Source organism: Homarus americanus, unplaced genomic scaffold (assembly GCF_018991925.1).
Source record: "Homarus americanus isolate GMGI-L3 unplaced genomic scaffold, GMGI_Hamer_2.0 scaffold33468, whole genome shotgun sequence".
Classification (NCBI taxonomy): domain Eukaryota; kingdom Metazoa; phylum Arthropoda; class Malacostraca; order Decapoda; family Nephropidae; genus Homarus; species Homarus americanus.
The window spans coordinates 2,153,351-2,167,451 of NW_024714177.1; the positions used below are offsets into that span (position 1 = coordinate 2,153,351).

General features: G+C 43.3%; 1 protein-coding gene across 1 annotated transcript in view; it reads right to left on the reverse strand.

Annotated features, from left to right (window-relative positions):
- The window catches only part of LOC121875950, a 52,914-nt gene that overhangs the window by 26,849 nt on the left and 11,964 nt on the right, over window positions 1-14,101 (reverse strand).

Consider the following 14,101-nt stretch of genomic DNA (forward strand, 5'->3'; position numbering starts at 1 on the left):
AGGGGGAGGGAGGGAAAGAGGGGCAATACCCTCTCAAGCCCCTACGGTTTTATTCTCATATTTGTTACGTGAGTTTACCCCCGTTACAGCCCGTTACAGCCCGTTACAGCCGTTACGGCACCGATATAGCCGTTAAGAGTACCGTACTGCCTCGTTACAGAATCATTACAGCGTCGTTGCCGGGCTAATACAGCATCCTGGTTACATAAGAGTTGTTGTATGGTGTGTGTGTGCGTGTGTGTGTGTGTGTGTGCGCGTGTGTGTGTCTGCGTGTGCGTGTGTGTGTGTGTGTGCGCGTGTGTGTGTGTGTGTGTGTGTGTGTGTGTGTGTGTGTGTAGTTTTTCTTCTATGTAAGTTTATAGAAAATTGAAAGAGGCGCGTTGGAGGGGAAGAGAGAAGGGAGAGGTGAGAGGAAAGAAAGAGTCAGGAGAAAGGCTCAGGAAGGGAAGGCTCGGGGAAGCTCGGGGGAGAAGCCTAGAGAGAGAGAGGGAGAGTGAACTGACTTACTTACACCTTGTCGTTTCCACCTTAACCAAACCCTAACCTAACCTCCCTTCTACTCTCTCTCAAATCTCCTTTCCCACACACACACACACACACACACACACACACACACACACACACACACACACACACACACACACTATAATATTAACCTACCCCCAAAGTTCACTCTAACTACCAAATGACCAACTCTAATCCAATTCTTCCTTCAGTATATTAACAAACACTACAAGTAACTTCACTTCTTTTTCTCAATATACAACTAACTTAACGTAACCTAACTTAACACGGGTGGAAGCGAGGGCTCAGGGGAAGAGACCTAGAAGGAGAGAGAGAGAGAGAGAGAGAGAGAGGAGTAGGGTTACGGAATCAGGAAGGAGAGAGAGGCCAAAGAGAGAGAGAGAGGCCAAGGGATAGTGCAGAACCAGGAAGAGGGAGAGAGGCAGGTCACGTAGGGAGAGAACTGGACTAACAGGGACCTTCCTGGAGGCTGGGAGGAACCTGACAGAAAATTGAATTGATGAAACTCGTCGATGGTGTCCAGGAAGCTGTGTTATTTTTACCCCTATTGCTCACACCGTCTCTCCTTTCTCTCTTTATTTCTTTCTATCTCTCTCTTTTTGTCTCCTTTATCTCCTTTTTATCTTTTTCTTTCTTTTTCTTTCTTTTATCTCTCTCTCTTTGTCTCTTGTTCTCTTTATCTTTCTCTCATAACCACGTATTTGTGTCTAAAGCTCACCTCCCCCCTCCCCCCTTCTCTCTCTCTTTCTTTATCTCTTTCTCTTTCCGTTTATATTTATATTCTCTCTTTTTCCTATCTCTCTATGTCATTCTCTCCTCTCTCTCTAGTTATTTATCATTATCTTTCCGTTTATCTCTTTTTAGATATATTCTCTCTATCTCTCTTTGTCTGTCATTCCACACACTCTCTCTCTCTCTCTCTCTCTCTCTGAATGATGACATAAGCACCTTAAAGAAAATTTTGCACGGTATAAACCCCGAGAGAAAAGTCTTACCAAGTCTTCCCTGCATACTGACGGTGAGAGAGAGAGAGAGAGAGAGAGAGAGAGAGAGAGAGAAGAGAGAGAGAGAGAGAGAGAGAGAGAGAGAGAGAGAGAGAGAGAGAGAGAGAGATTGCCAGGTACAAGAATCTCACCAAACCAGAACGCACCAGGAGTGAGGACCTCAAGGGGTTGTGTCACCATCATCACTACACTCTCACAAACCTTAGTGATCTGAGTTCAAGTTAACGGGGTCAGGTAGATCAAAAGGTGAAGGTACACTGAGAATACTTGAGGGTAGGTGACGTGAGATGTACGTTTTATAGATGTTCATACACTCACATACACATACGTACACACACACACATACACACACACCAAGAGTCTGAAGGGACATCCAGGGATAAACTTTGATGTATAGAGAGAGATAGAGACGAGGGCGTTGGTATATGTGTGGTCTCTCTCTCTCTCTCTCTCTCTCTCTCTCCCTCTCTCTCTCTCATTGACATCTCTTGAGGGTGAGGGATTAGGTTTAAAAAGGTGAAATAAGCTGAGGGATCCTTGGTATAGTGATGTAGGGGAGGGGTGAGGGGTGAGGGTGTATGAGGGGAGGGGATGATGGTGTGAGGGGTGTGATGGGGGAGGCGAGGTGGGATGGGGTAGATGGGTGGGAAGAGGGGGACGGAAGAGGGAGGGGGGTAAGGGCGGGGGAGAGGGTGAGAGGGGGTGGGTAAGGTGGTGAGGAGTCTCATTTTAAACACACTTACTACCTACCTGTTGCTTGCTACCTTTCTTCTTACTGTCATCTCCCTCTCTCTTCTTCCCTCTCTCCCTCTCTCTCCTCTCTCTTTTTTTTGCTCATATCTCGTTTCTCCCCTCATGTGTCTCTCCTTCATCTTGTCTCTCCTTATCTCGTTTCTCCCTTATTTTGTCTTTCCCTAATCTTGTCTCTCTCTCATCTTGTCTCTCTCTCATCTTGTCTCTCTCTCATCTCGTCTCCCCCTCCTCTTCCCTCTCCTCTTCCTCTCCCTCATCTCCCTCATCTCCCTGCCCTCCTCTCTGTCTTCCTGGTTCTGTTAAAGGTCTAGTTACTCAGCGTCTCTTGTTGAAGTTATAAAGTACATGTCATTTTTTTTGTTTGATATACTCCTGTACATGTCTCAGTTTTATTCGTCGTCCTATCTGTGTGTGTGTGTGTGTGTGTGTGTGTGTGTGTGTGTGTGTGTGTGTGTGTGTGTGTTACTTCTCTCTGGCACTGACTTGATAACTTACTCACTCACTCACTCACTCACTCACTCACTCTTAAAAACAAACAAACCCTCATCCCTCTTAAACAAATACTAACAAACAAACAAATAAATAAATACCAAATAAATTCACCATATTTCCCACAAGGTTTATCTTCACTATTTTTTTTTAATCAACCAGGTGTTAAAGACTCATTAGAGAATCCAGGGACAGGTGGAGTATAATTCCCTTCAGTGTCAGGGGTGATTTTTACGAGTCCCCAGGTAGGTAGCATTACTTTCTGGGATTACCTGTGCAATTAGTGAGGCAATGTGTGGGATAAATCAGGTAAAAACCCACTCACCTGTTGGCCTGGCTAAGATTACCTGAGATTAAGTCTGGGTGAACACCATCATCAACATCTCTAGTGTGTGTGTGTGTGTGTGTGTGTGTGTGTGTGTGTGTGTGTGTGTGTGTGCATGTGTGTGTGTGTATGTGTGTGTGTGGTTACCTGGGAGATTCGCTTGTTAATGGTAGTGTGTTTTGGGGTGAAGGATATATTGTATGAAGGGAGCAGTTCAGACAGACAGACAGATAGACAGACAGATAGATAGACAGACAGATAGACAGACAGACAGACAGACAGACAGACAGACACATCATCATCACCAGTATTGACAAACATGAATACACACAAACTCACCTGGATAACGTAGAAACACAACAACAACAACAGGAAATAGGACAGGCAAATCCTCCAATCAACACTACATCACTGCTCAAGCGGACTTCGTGACGGCAGACGATGGTGAATGCTCGTGATGGCGTTGGATGGTCATTTCGGTGTGAGTTATTTATCATGCGTAGCTCCAGATCACGATGCTTCTAAGAACACTCTGAGAATACCTGTCAACACCTGAGAATACCTGTCAACACCTGAAAATACCTGTCAACACCTAAAAATACCTGTCAACACCTGAGAACACCTGTCTACACCTGAGAACACCTGAGAATACCTGTCAACACCTAATAACACCCATCAACACCTGAGAACACCTGTCAACACCCACTAACCCCTGCCAACACCTGGAGTACGAGTGGATGAGTGACCTGACCCACAACGCAGTACGAGTGGATGAGTGACCTTGACCCACAACGCGTGCTGCTCGTCGGAATATTACCCTCGTCACGTGACCTGAATGAATGCTTCCCTAAGAGAGAATTTCAATGTCATGGGAAAATATGTGATTATTTTTCTTTCTTCGTTTACATAATTTTATATATTAACTGTATAATAATCCTTTACACCCTGTTACTGATGTTCATTATATTGTATCTGTACCTGTATCTTTGAGTATCTGTAACAATGTGTACCTGTATTTGTACCTGTAACAATGTGTACCTGTATCTGTAACTTTTGTCCCCCGAGGTGATATAATACACTAAATAAATAAAACAAATAAACTCACATATCTTATACAAGTGTCTCCTGGTGAGTGCTTGTGATATTCCAACCAAGTGTAAGTGTATGTGTGTGTTTGTGTAAGTGTATGTATGAATGCATGCATGTATGTGTGTATGTAGGAACAGACCACTTGACTCCTTCATTAATGTGTGTGTGTGTGTGTGTGTGTGTGTGTGTGTGTGTGTGTGTGTGTGTGTGTGTGTGTGTGTAGGTAATGCAGTGTAAAGGTGAATGGTGAAGAAATGTGTACGTTCGTGATACTAAATTGTAATAAAAAGTAAGATATTGGATTTTGTTGTGACCTAAGCACACACACACACACACACATATAGCTCGACAGACATACATACAGAAATAGATATCATATACACAAGCACACACATACATACACAAATACACACACACACACACATACAAATATAGAAACACATACAGACATACACAGGTACACACACGCACACAAAGACAGACCCTCCACATACACAGAGGGAGGAAACACTATACCACTATACCAGTAGACTAGTATTAACAGTCACCACTCTTCACCATAAACTCAATCTTCCAGGGCTTTTACGACGGCCCTGAGCCCCGAACCCTTGTACTCTCGTTATTCCAGCACCTGAAGTGAATCCTGAACCTACCTGTGAAGTGAATCCTGAACCTACCTGTGAAGTGAATCATGACCTACCTGTGAAGTGAATCCTGACCTACCTGTGAAGTGAATCATGACCTACCTGTGAAGTGAATCATGACCTACCTGTGAAGTGAATCCTGACCTACCTGTGAAGTGAATCCTGACCTACCTGTGAAGTGAATCATGACCTACCTGTGAAGTGAATCATGACCTACCTGTGAAGTGAATCCTGACCTACCTGTGAAGTGAATCATGACCTAACTGTGAAGTGAATCATGACCTACCTGTGAAGTGAATCATGACCTACCTATGAAGTGACCTACCTGTGAAGTGAATCATGACCTACCTGTGAAGTGAATCATGACCTACCTGTGAAGTGAATCATGACCGACCTGTGAAGTGAATCCTGACCTACCTGTGAAGTGAATCCTGACCTACCTGTGAAGTGAATCATGACCTACCTGTGAAGTGAATCATGACCTACCTGCCTACTCAACCACCTGGACATTATATTGATCTCCCTCTCTCTGTCATCAGCTGCTGCACCTTTATAGTGGCGTAATGGTCGCGTGTACACAACTAGACCCCGTCAATAGAGAGTAGTTAATAGTGTAGTTCTTGGTCTACTCTCTTATTACCCCCCCCCACACCTCACCCCCACACCTCACCCACACCCCACCACCCACACCCACACCCACATTCCAACAGTTTATTCTCTAGCATTATGTGTTTTACTCAATTCCTTCAATACACTACTAACCTTCTGATTACACCTGTGTCAAATGCTGTGTTTTTGGGGTCTTCATAGCGCAGGTGAGGTAGATAGATAGATAGATAGATAGATAGATGGGTGGATGGATAGATAGACAGACAGACAGACGAAGGGATGGAGAGAGAGAGAGAGAGAGAGAGAGAGAGAGTCTTATAAATCTTTAGCGTTACTTTCTCTTAATTCATTACTTCATCAAACTATCCTCACCTTTCCTCACCCAACATTACGTGAACCAAGTCTAGCGTAAACATCAAGTTAGTCTATCACTCTTATTTACAATTCACAAGATAACACATTCCTAGACTCACTTCCCCTCTGGTCCATCACAAAGGTTAAACCTCTCCCACACACACACAAAAAAAATAAAACTACGATCCTCACAAGACCATAAACCACGCTCACCTCGCACCAGTTACCTACGCCAAACACACCCCACGAATTTCTCTTCCCCCTCCTCCTCCTCCTCCTCCTCCTCTTCTCCCTCCTCCTCCTCCTTCTTACCCCTCCTCCTCCTCCTCCTCCTTCTTCTCCGCCTCCTTCGCCGCCTTCAGAATCGATCGGGTGAGCTCGCCTCCCTCAACGCAGTATAGCACTTTCTTTCTCCTGAATATATTGATTTTACTTCCTATACTGGTCTGTCTCGTAAAGTTAAGGACACTGACTAGCCTCCATTCACACTGTATGTATGTATTTATGTATGTATGTATGTATGTATGTATGTATGTATGTATGTATGTATGTATGTATGTATGTATGTCGTTCTTCGTCTTGTTATTGTTCTCTTGTGTTGAACGCCAGTATCATTCACCCCCTTCATTCCCCCACACTGAGCAGACTCTCTCCATATTATTATTGTTTTTTATTCTTTTAAAAATAATAAAAAATGACAGAATTGATTTATTATTTATATTTATATATGTTTTATGTGAGGACTTTTAAAAATTAAGATTATTGACCCAAAATTTCGACAGGTATTAAAAAAGTCTTGTAAAAACGAGAAAATGCAAAGATAAAAATAACCGATTAAATTAAGAAAATAACCAAAATGACACTAGAATAAATGAACAGGTAAATAAACAAAGACAATCCCTTCTCTAAATTACCCCCATGAATAAATCACCATCGACTAATCACATAAAAACAAAACAAATTAATAAGAATCTCGCCCAATTTTGTCTCAACTCACCAACACTGACTACATAAGTAAACAAAAACGGCCCAAAGTTTAGTAAGACATTTTCTTTTTCTTAATTACCATCCTGAGACGTCAGACGGGCTACCCCTTGAATTCCATTTATCAGCATTACGGAAGATGGATCTGAGCGCGATTCTTTTAAAAGTCTTCTCAGGTCAAACTTTTCCTTCCCCTACTTAACTGGATGCGCGGGAAAAGCAGGAAAGCGCGGGAAATGCAGGAAAGCGCGGGAAAAGCAGGAAAGAGCGGGAAAAGCAGGAAAGAGCGGGAAATGCAGGAAAGCGCGGGAAATGCAGGAAAGAGCGGGAAAAGCAGGAAAGAGCGGGAAAAGCAGGAAAGCGCGGGAAAGCAGGTGTGGGAAAGCAGGAGGAAAATGTTGTGGAAATATTATTGAAGATGTATCGTATCGGGTGTTATTTCCCACCCCCCAGTTAGGAGGAATATTTTGGGGAGTATTTTGAATCAATTGTTTACCACGAAGAAAAACATTGAGTAATAATAACGAACTAGGAGATAAAAAATTACACAAAACCATTAGCGAATCACGAAAAAATAACATACTTTAACGAATTATGGGAAAATCACACAAAATCCACACCTCTCCCTGAAAAAACTCCCGCCAAAATCCCACAAAAACAAAAAACTCCCGCCAAAATCCCACAAAAACCCTTATCTCCCTCCAAAAACTCCCGCCAAAATCACATACCATTACTATACTGTACAGGAGATAAACATTACATGGGGAACCTGAGAGCTACATCGTTTAGTCGTCTCGGCAGGAAGAAGGAGGAGGAGAAGGAAGGTCACGGAGCCTGGCGCATTCCACCAAGACTGCTAAAATATTCATGCCACTGCAATATTTAAAGTAGTTGTTCCATTCACTAGCGGATTACGGCAGACTCCGGACCTCTCTCTCCCCCCCCCCCCTTCGCTTACTAGCAAACCAGCGTGTTGATTACTGCGTCAGGATGTTGTTAAAAGCAAGTTTAGAATGTTTATAATGAAGTTTGACGAACGCGCGCGCACACACACACACACACACTCAAATCAGTTAACGCACTTCGAGGATCTTCTCACTATAAGTTTATTTCTTACGCCATTGACCTGATGTACTTAGCCAACTTCGTACATCTCTGTCTGTCTTTGTCTGTCTGATTCTGCCTGTCTGTCTGTATGTCTGTCTCTGTCTGTCTGTATGTCTGTCTCTCTATCTATCTGTCTGTATGTCTGTCTCTATCTTTCTGTATGTCTGTTTCTTTCTGTATCTGTCTACTTGTGTTTGTTTTGGTTTCGGTCTGTGTCTCGGTGTCTCTGTATCTGTCTGTCTGTCTGTGTTGGTGTCTGTCTGTCAGTCTGTGGTTATATCTCATTAACGACATAAAAGTGTAGAATTATTTGTACGTTGACTTAACACAGAAGAGGTGAGACTTGACTTTACCTTGGAGTTATAACTTAGGCTCTCTCTTATGAGTTATAACTTAGGATTAATGTTTTTTCTTTTCTATCATTTATTTCCTCTCCCTCTTCTCCCCTTTCTCTGTCATCAACCCCTTCCCCTGCTACCACTGCCCCCCTTCCCTCTACCATCACCCCTTCCCCTGCCCCCCCTCCCTCCTCTACCACCACCCCCCTTCCCCTCTACCATCACCCCTTCCCCTGCCCCCCCCTCCCTCCTCTACCACCACCCCTCCCTCTACCACCACCCCCTTCCCTCTACCACCCCCCTTCCCTCTACCACCACCCCCTCCCCTACCACCCCTTCCCTCTACCACCCCCTCTACCACCACCCCCTTTCCCCCACCCTAACATTACCATACGGGAGACTCCTAAAGCCTTACCAGAGACTCACGGACGCTTCCATAACCCGGGATTAGTGAGTCGGTCTACCCCGTGGGAATGAGGAGTTCAATAGTCGTCTTATTTTATGAGTTTCGAAGGACGCTGGGGGCAGTAGGAGCGCCAGCACGAGCGACCAATGACGCCTGGCGCTCTTCTTCCGACAATGGAATTAATAATCTGGTTATAATTATTGTTCTGTTCCGTGTGGTTGTGAAGATGTGTTTCTGTCTGTCTGTCTGTCTGTCTGTCTATTTGGTTTGTTTTATCGGATTATTCTTCTCTCTCTCATTCTCCTTCCACCTCTCTATCTCCCTCTTGCTTCTTCCTCCCTCTATCTCTCTCTCTCTTCCTCAATCCTCTCCACCCTCCTCCTTCCCTTCACTTCTTTTCTTTCCCATTCCTTCTCATGCTCCACCTACCTTCTTCTCCTCCTCCTATTCACCCTTCTCTCTTATTTTTTTTAATCACCCTCACTCCCTCCTTCTCCCTCTCCCTCCCTGTCCTCTCCTCCTTGACACGAGCATCAGCGAGGAGGAGGAGGAGGAGGAGGAGGAGGAGGAGGAGTCAGCTGTCACCCAGAATCAGAAAACTCCCCCAAAGTTATATTTTTTCCCCTAAACTGTGTAAAAAAAAAACATTGCCAACAGTCTCAGAGCATTAAGGACGCCATCTTGTCTACCATCTACGAGATATAGGTAAAGGTGAGATAATTAGACGTATTCTCAGACCTCCACTTAAGCGGAGCAAGAGGACTTGACGAATGGACCTTTGTGAAGCTGTCTTTATCTGGTAGCTTCAGTGAGACACACTATGTGGGTTATTGTGTCTATATTTGAGGGAAAAAATTGACGTAAGAATATTTGAGAATTTAACTTTATTAATTCTTCAAATAACCAAAGGCAAGAATCTACTTTTTTTTTGTTAAGAATCCAATTTCGTGTAGTGTTAAAACAAATACATAGAATACTCTAAATTGGGCTAAACAATTGACTTACGACAAATAAGACCAAAAAAACTGACTTACGAACTTTTTAGAATCAATCTTTGTGTCGTAATGTGAATGGATCAGGCGAATACGTTACTGAAAGACCTTAGTTAAGGGACGGATTTGGAGGGGGTGGGGGGGGGGGAGTAGTGGGTGACCTTTGAGAGCGTGAGTTGAGAGCACCCCCCCCCTGGTGCGTCTATTATTGAGAGTTGGGCGTCAAGGTGGTGTGGGAGTGGGTGTATGTATGTATGATGTATGTATGTATGTATGTATATATGTATGTGTGTGTGGTGAAGATGCACACAAAAAACTTACTCCAGATTAACCTAACCCTGATATAGTTTATTTACATATATATTGTTACACGAGACAGTGGCCTAAATGGAGGAGTTTATATATATATATATATCTTCATGTTCCTGCCTTGTCTCACCTCCCACCAACCTGTGTTTAAGGTTCGTCTTGGCTTCAGATGATGTGTTGAGTGACGGGGTGATGTTAGATGTATAGACCGCGTGAAGTAATGTGAGTGGTGATGTTTAGAGTGAGTTTATTATTGATGTTTGGGGTGGTGTTGTTTGGTGATGAGTGACCGCATATACTGGTTAGGTCAGGTCAGGTCAAAGGTCAATACCACAAGAAAACAAGTATATCTCCTCAGTGATTCCATGGTTAGGTTAGGTCAGGTTAGGTCAAAGGTCAATACCACAAGAAAACAAGTATATCTCCTCAGTGATTCCATGGTTAGGTTAGGTCAGGTTAGGTCAAAGGTCAATACCACAAGAAAACAAGTATATCTCCTCAGTGATTCCATGGTTAGGTTAGGTCAGGTTAGGTCAAAGGTCAATACCACAAGAAAACAAGTATATCTCCTCAGTGATTCCATGGTTAGGTTAGGTCAGGTTAGGTCAAAGGTCAATACCACAAGAAAACAAGTATATCTCCTCAGTGATTCCATGGTTAGGTTAGGTCAGGTTAGGTCAAAGGTCAATACCACAAGAAAACAAGTATATCTCCTCAGTGATTCCATGGTTAGGTTAGGTCAGGTTAGGTCAAAGGTCAATACCACAAGAAAACAAGTATATCTCCTCAGTGATTCCATGACAGTTCCTCCCCCACCGAGAAGTGAAACATGTCACCACTCATAAAACTATAATTGAAAAACACAATTTTCAACCCAGAATCTCCAGGTGTATTTGTTGCCCGGGAGTGTTGATGTATGACGTCACGAGAGAAATAAAACACGTCATTCATAATTCATCGTAAAATTATTATTATTATTTTATTAATTTTAAAATCTCAGGAATGAATGATAATTATATTTCACTTACTTAAATTGAGGACAAATATGTATATAGTATTAATAAATATATAGTATTTTATTTTCTTCATATGAAACAAGAAATTAATAACCTAACCTAACCTAACCTAACCTAACCTAACCTACAGACAAGCACAGGTACCATCAGGGAAGTCAGGCACTATAAGACAAGACAAATGAAATAAAACTGACATTTTTTTTATCAGAGACGAGTCAAAGATAATTGAAGAAGCCCGACTATAAGGTGAAGACTGGCTGAGTACAATAACCTCGGTCACTCACCCATCTCGGTCACTCACCCACCACGGTCATTCACCCACCACGGTCACTCACCCACCACGGTCACTCACCCACCACGGTCACTCACCCACCTCGGTCACTCACCCACCACGGTCACTCACCCACCTCGGTCACTCACCCACCTCGGTCACGCACCCACCTCGCTCACTCACCCACACGGACAAATTGACACAGTGGGTGGTATAGTACTGCCTGACTTGAGTAGCACAGGGGATAGGAGTGGGGGGCCGGGGAGTAGGGAGGTAGGGGTGGGGGTAAGGAAACCAGGGAGTAGGGGAGCAGAGGCAGGGGGTGGGGGGTAGGGGAGTGGGAGGTGGGGGGTGGGAAGTGAGGAGGGTGAGAGGCCAGAACACCGTCAGGAAGGTCTTGGCAATGTCTAAAGAGAATGGCGAGGGAGGCAACATTGCAGTGTGAGGGAGAGTAGTCAAGCGTTGAGGTCAGAGGGGAGAGTTAATGGGGTGAATTATTTTAACCACAGTTGTCCAGGAGGTGTGTGTGTGTGTGTGTATGTGTGTGTGTGTGTGTGTGTGTATGTGTGTGTGTGTAAGTTCTTTCTCTTTCTCCCCTCTCTCTCTCTCTCCCCGATTCTCTTTCTATTGCCTTTTTCTTTCCCTTTCTCCATCTCTCACTTTTCTACCCTTCCTTCTCTCTCTCTCTCTCACCTTTTCTTCTCTGTCTGTTTGTCTGTCTCTGTCTCCAGCCTTAAACACACACACACACACACACACACACACACACACACACACACACACACACACACACACACACAGTATAGATCAATTACATCTCTTCACTGGGACAATATCAGGACACTCATAATAAGTCTTTTATTCAAACCTCTATTAAACACTATGTATCAAACCCGTCATGTGATATTTTACATGAGTATTCGTAAAAAAAAAATACCTGTGATATTTTTATTTATTTTATATTATAGGTGATAATATATAATTAATTTAATGGTGTTGAGATAATGATTTGGTAATGTATAATGACTTGTTAATATTCATACATACATACATACATACATACATACATACATACATACATACATACATAACACTAACTCACTCACACACACTCACTAGTAACTCACACTAATATGGACTCGGAAGAAGTGCCTTAAAAATACCAAGTTTTTACTACACACTTGTTATTGAACTTTGGGTGTTGATCTCAAGCCTGGGTCCCAAATCTATTTATCTCTCTATCCAGGGAAGGTGTGGTGAGTATAGTGTATCTCGGTGGTGTTTCTATATGTACACACACACACACACACACACACACACACACACACACACACTCTCTCTCTCTCTCTCTTTCCTTCCCTTCCCTCTACCCCTTCATCCGATTCTTGTTTATTTTCAATTCGTTCCTTTATCAAGAGTGTATCAGTTATCTGGTGTTATCGGCTCCATACACACACCTTCATACACCTCTCCCTACGGTACTAGCCAGGACACTACATCCTTTTATCTGTCCCCCGATAAGAAGATTGAGTATGGCTAAGGATTCACATTTCTCCCCACCCTCAGTTCCTCTCCCTTCTCCCTTCCCTCGGTTCCCCTCCCTTCCCTCACCCCCTTCCCCCCAGTTCCCTCCTCTCCCTCTGTCTTCCCTCACTTCTCCCTTCCCCCAGTTCCTCCCCTCCCTTCCCCAGTTCCCCTCCCCCTCCCCTGCCCCTCCCTCCCTCCCTTCCCCTCACCCTCCCTTCCTCAGTTCCTCCCTTCCTTCCCCTCAGTTCCTCTCTCTTCCCTCACCTCTCCCTTCAGTTCCCTCCCTTCTCCCTCCCTCAGTTTTCCCTTACCTTCCCTTCCCTCAGTTCCTTCTCCCTCAGTTCCCCCTCCCTCCCTTCCCTCAGTTCCTCCTTCTCCCTTCCCTCAGTTCCTCCTCTCCCTCTCTGTTTTGAAGTCTTATTCTTGTTGACGGTATTCGTTGCTGCTGCTCCCTGGTTCTAATCTCAAGGAAGCAAGCCATCCAATGAAACTCTATCCTTAAACTCTATCCAATGAAGCTACTGTCCTCAAACTCTATCCAGTGAAGCTACTGTCCTCAAACTCTATCCAAGCATCAATCATCATCCTAAAGCTCTATCACATTAAAACTCTATAGCTCTTATCTCTAGGTCAGGAACGATATACTTTACTATACCAACCTCTTCCTCCAAAGTTTTGTATCTTGTTGAGTCTATCCAAAGACTTTCACAGAACCATTCCAAAGTTCAGTGACTCTATTGTGACTCTGTTGTGACTCTATTGTGACTCTGGGACTCTATACGCAGGAGTTTTACGTTTTAGAAGTTACATGACTGTTAGTAGAGTTAAGGAGAGAAAGGACCATATAGAGTACTAATCAAGACTTTTAACTCTATACACATGACTCTTAAACACACTCTACAACAACACAATAAAAAACAATAACAACAATAACAAATAAAACAGCAACATCATAACAAATAGTAATTCACCACCACCACCACCAACAACAATAACAACATCAATAACAACCACCACCACCACCACAACAATAACAACATCACCACCAACAACAATAACAACATCAATAACAACAGCACCACCACCACCAACAACAATAACAACAGCAATAACAACACAATGACAACAACAACAACCTTCACCTATGCATTGTGGGTAATACAATACACAACATCAATTGGAAAAAAAAAACATCAAACGCTCATTTACAGAAAAGACAAAAAATAAACGATGAAAAAAAGTAATTACAAAAAGTATTAAATTACAGGACAAAAAAAAATCATAAAAAAACGATGTGGTTATTAGATATTTTACTTTATGGAGAAGAGAGAAGGGGAGGAGAGCGAAGAAATATAAGAA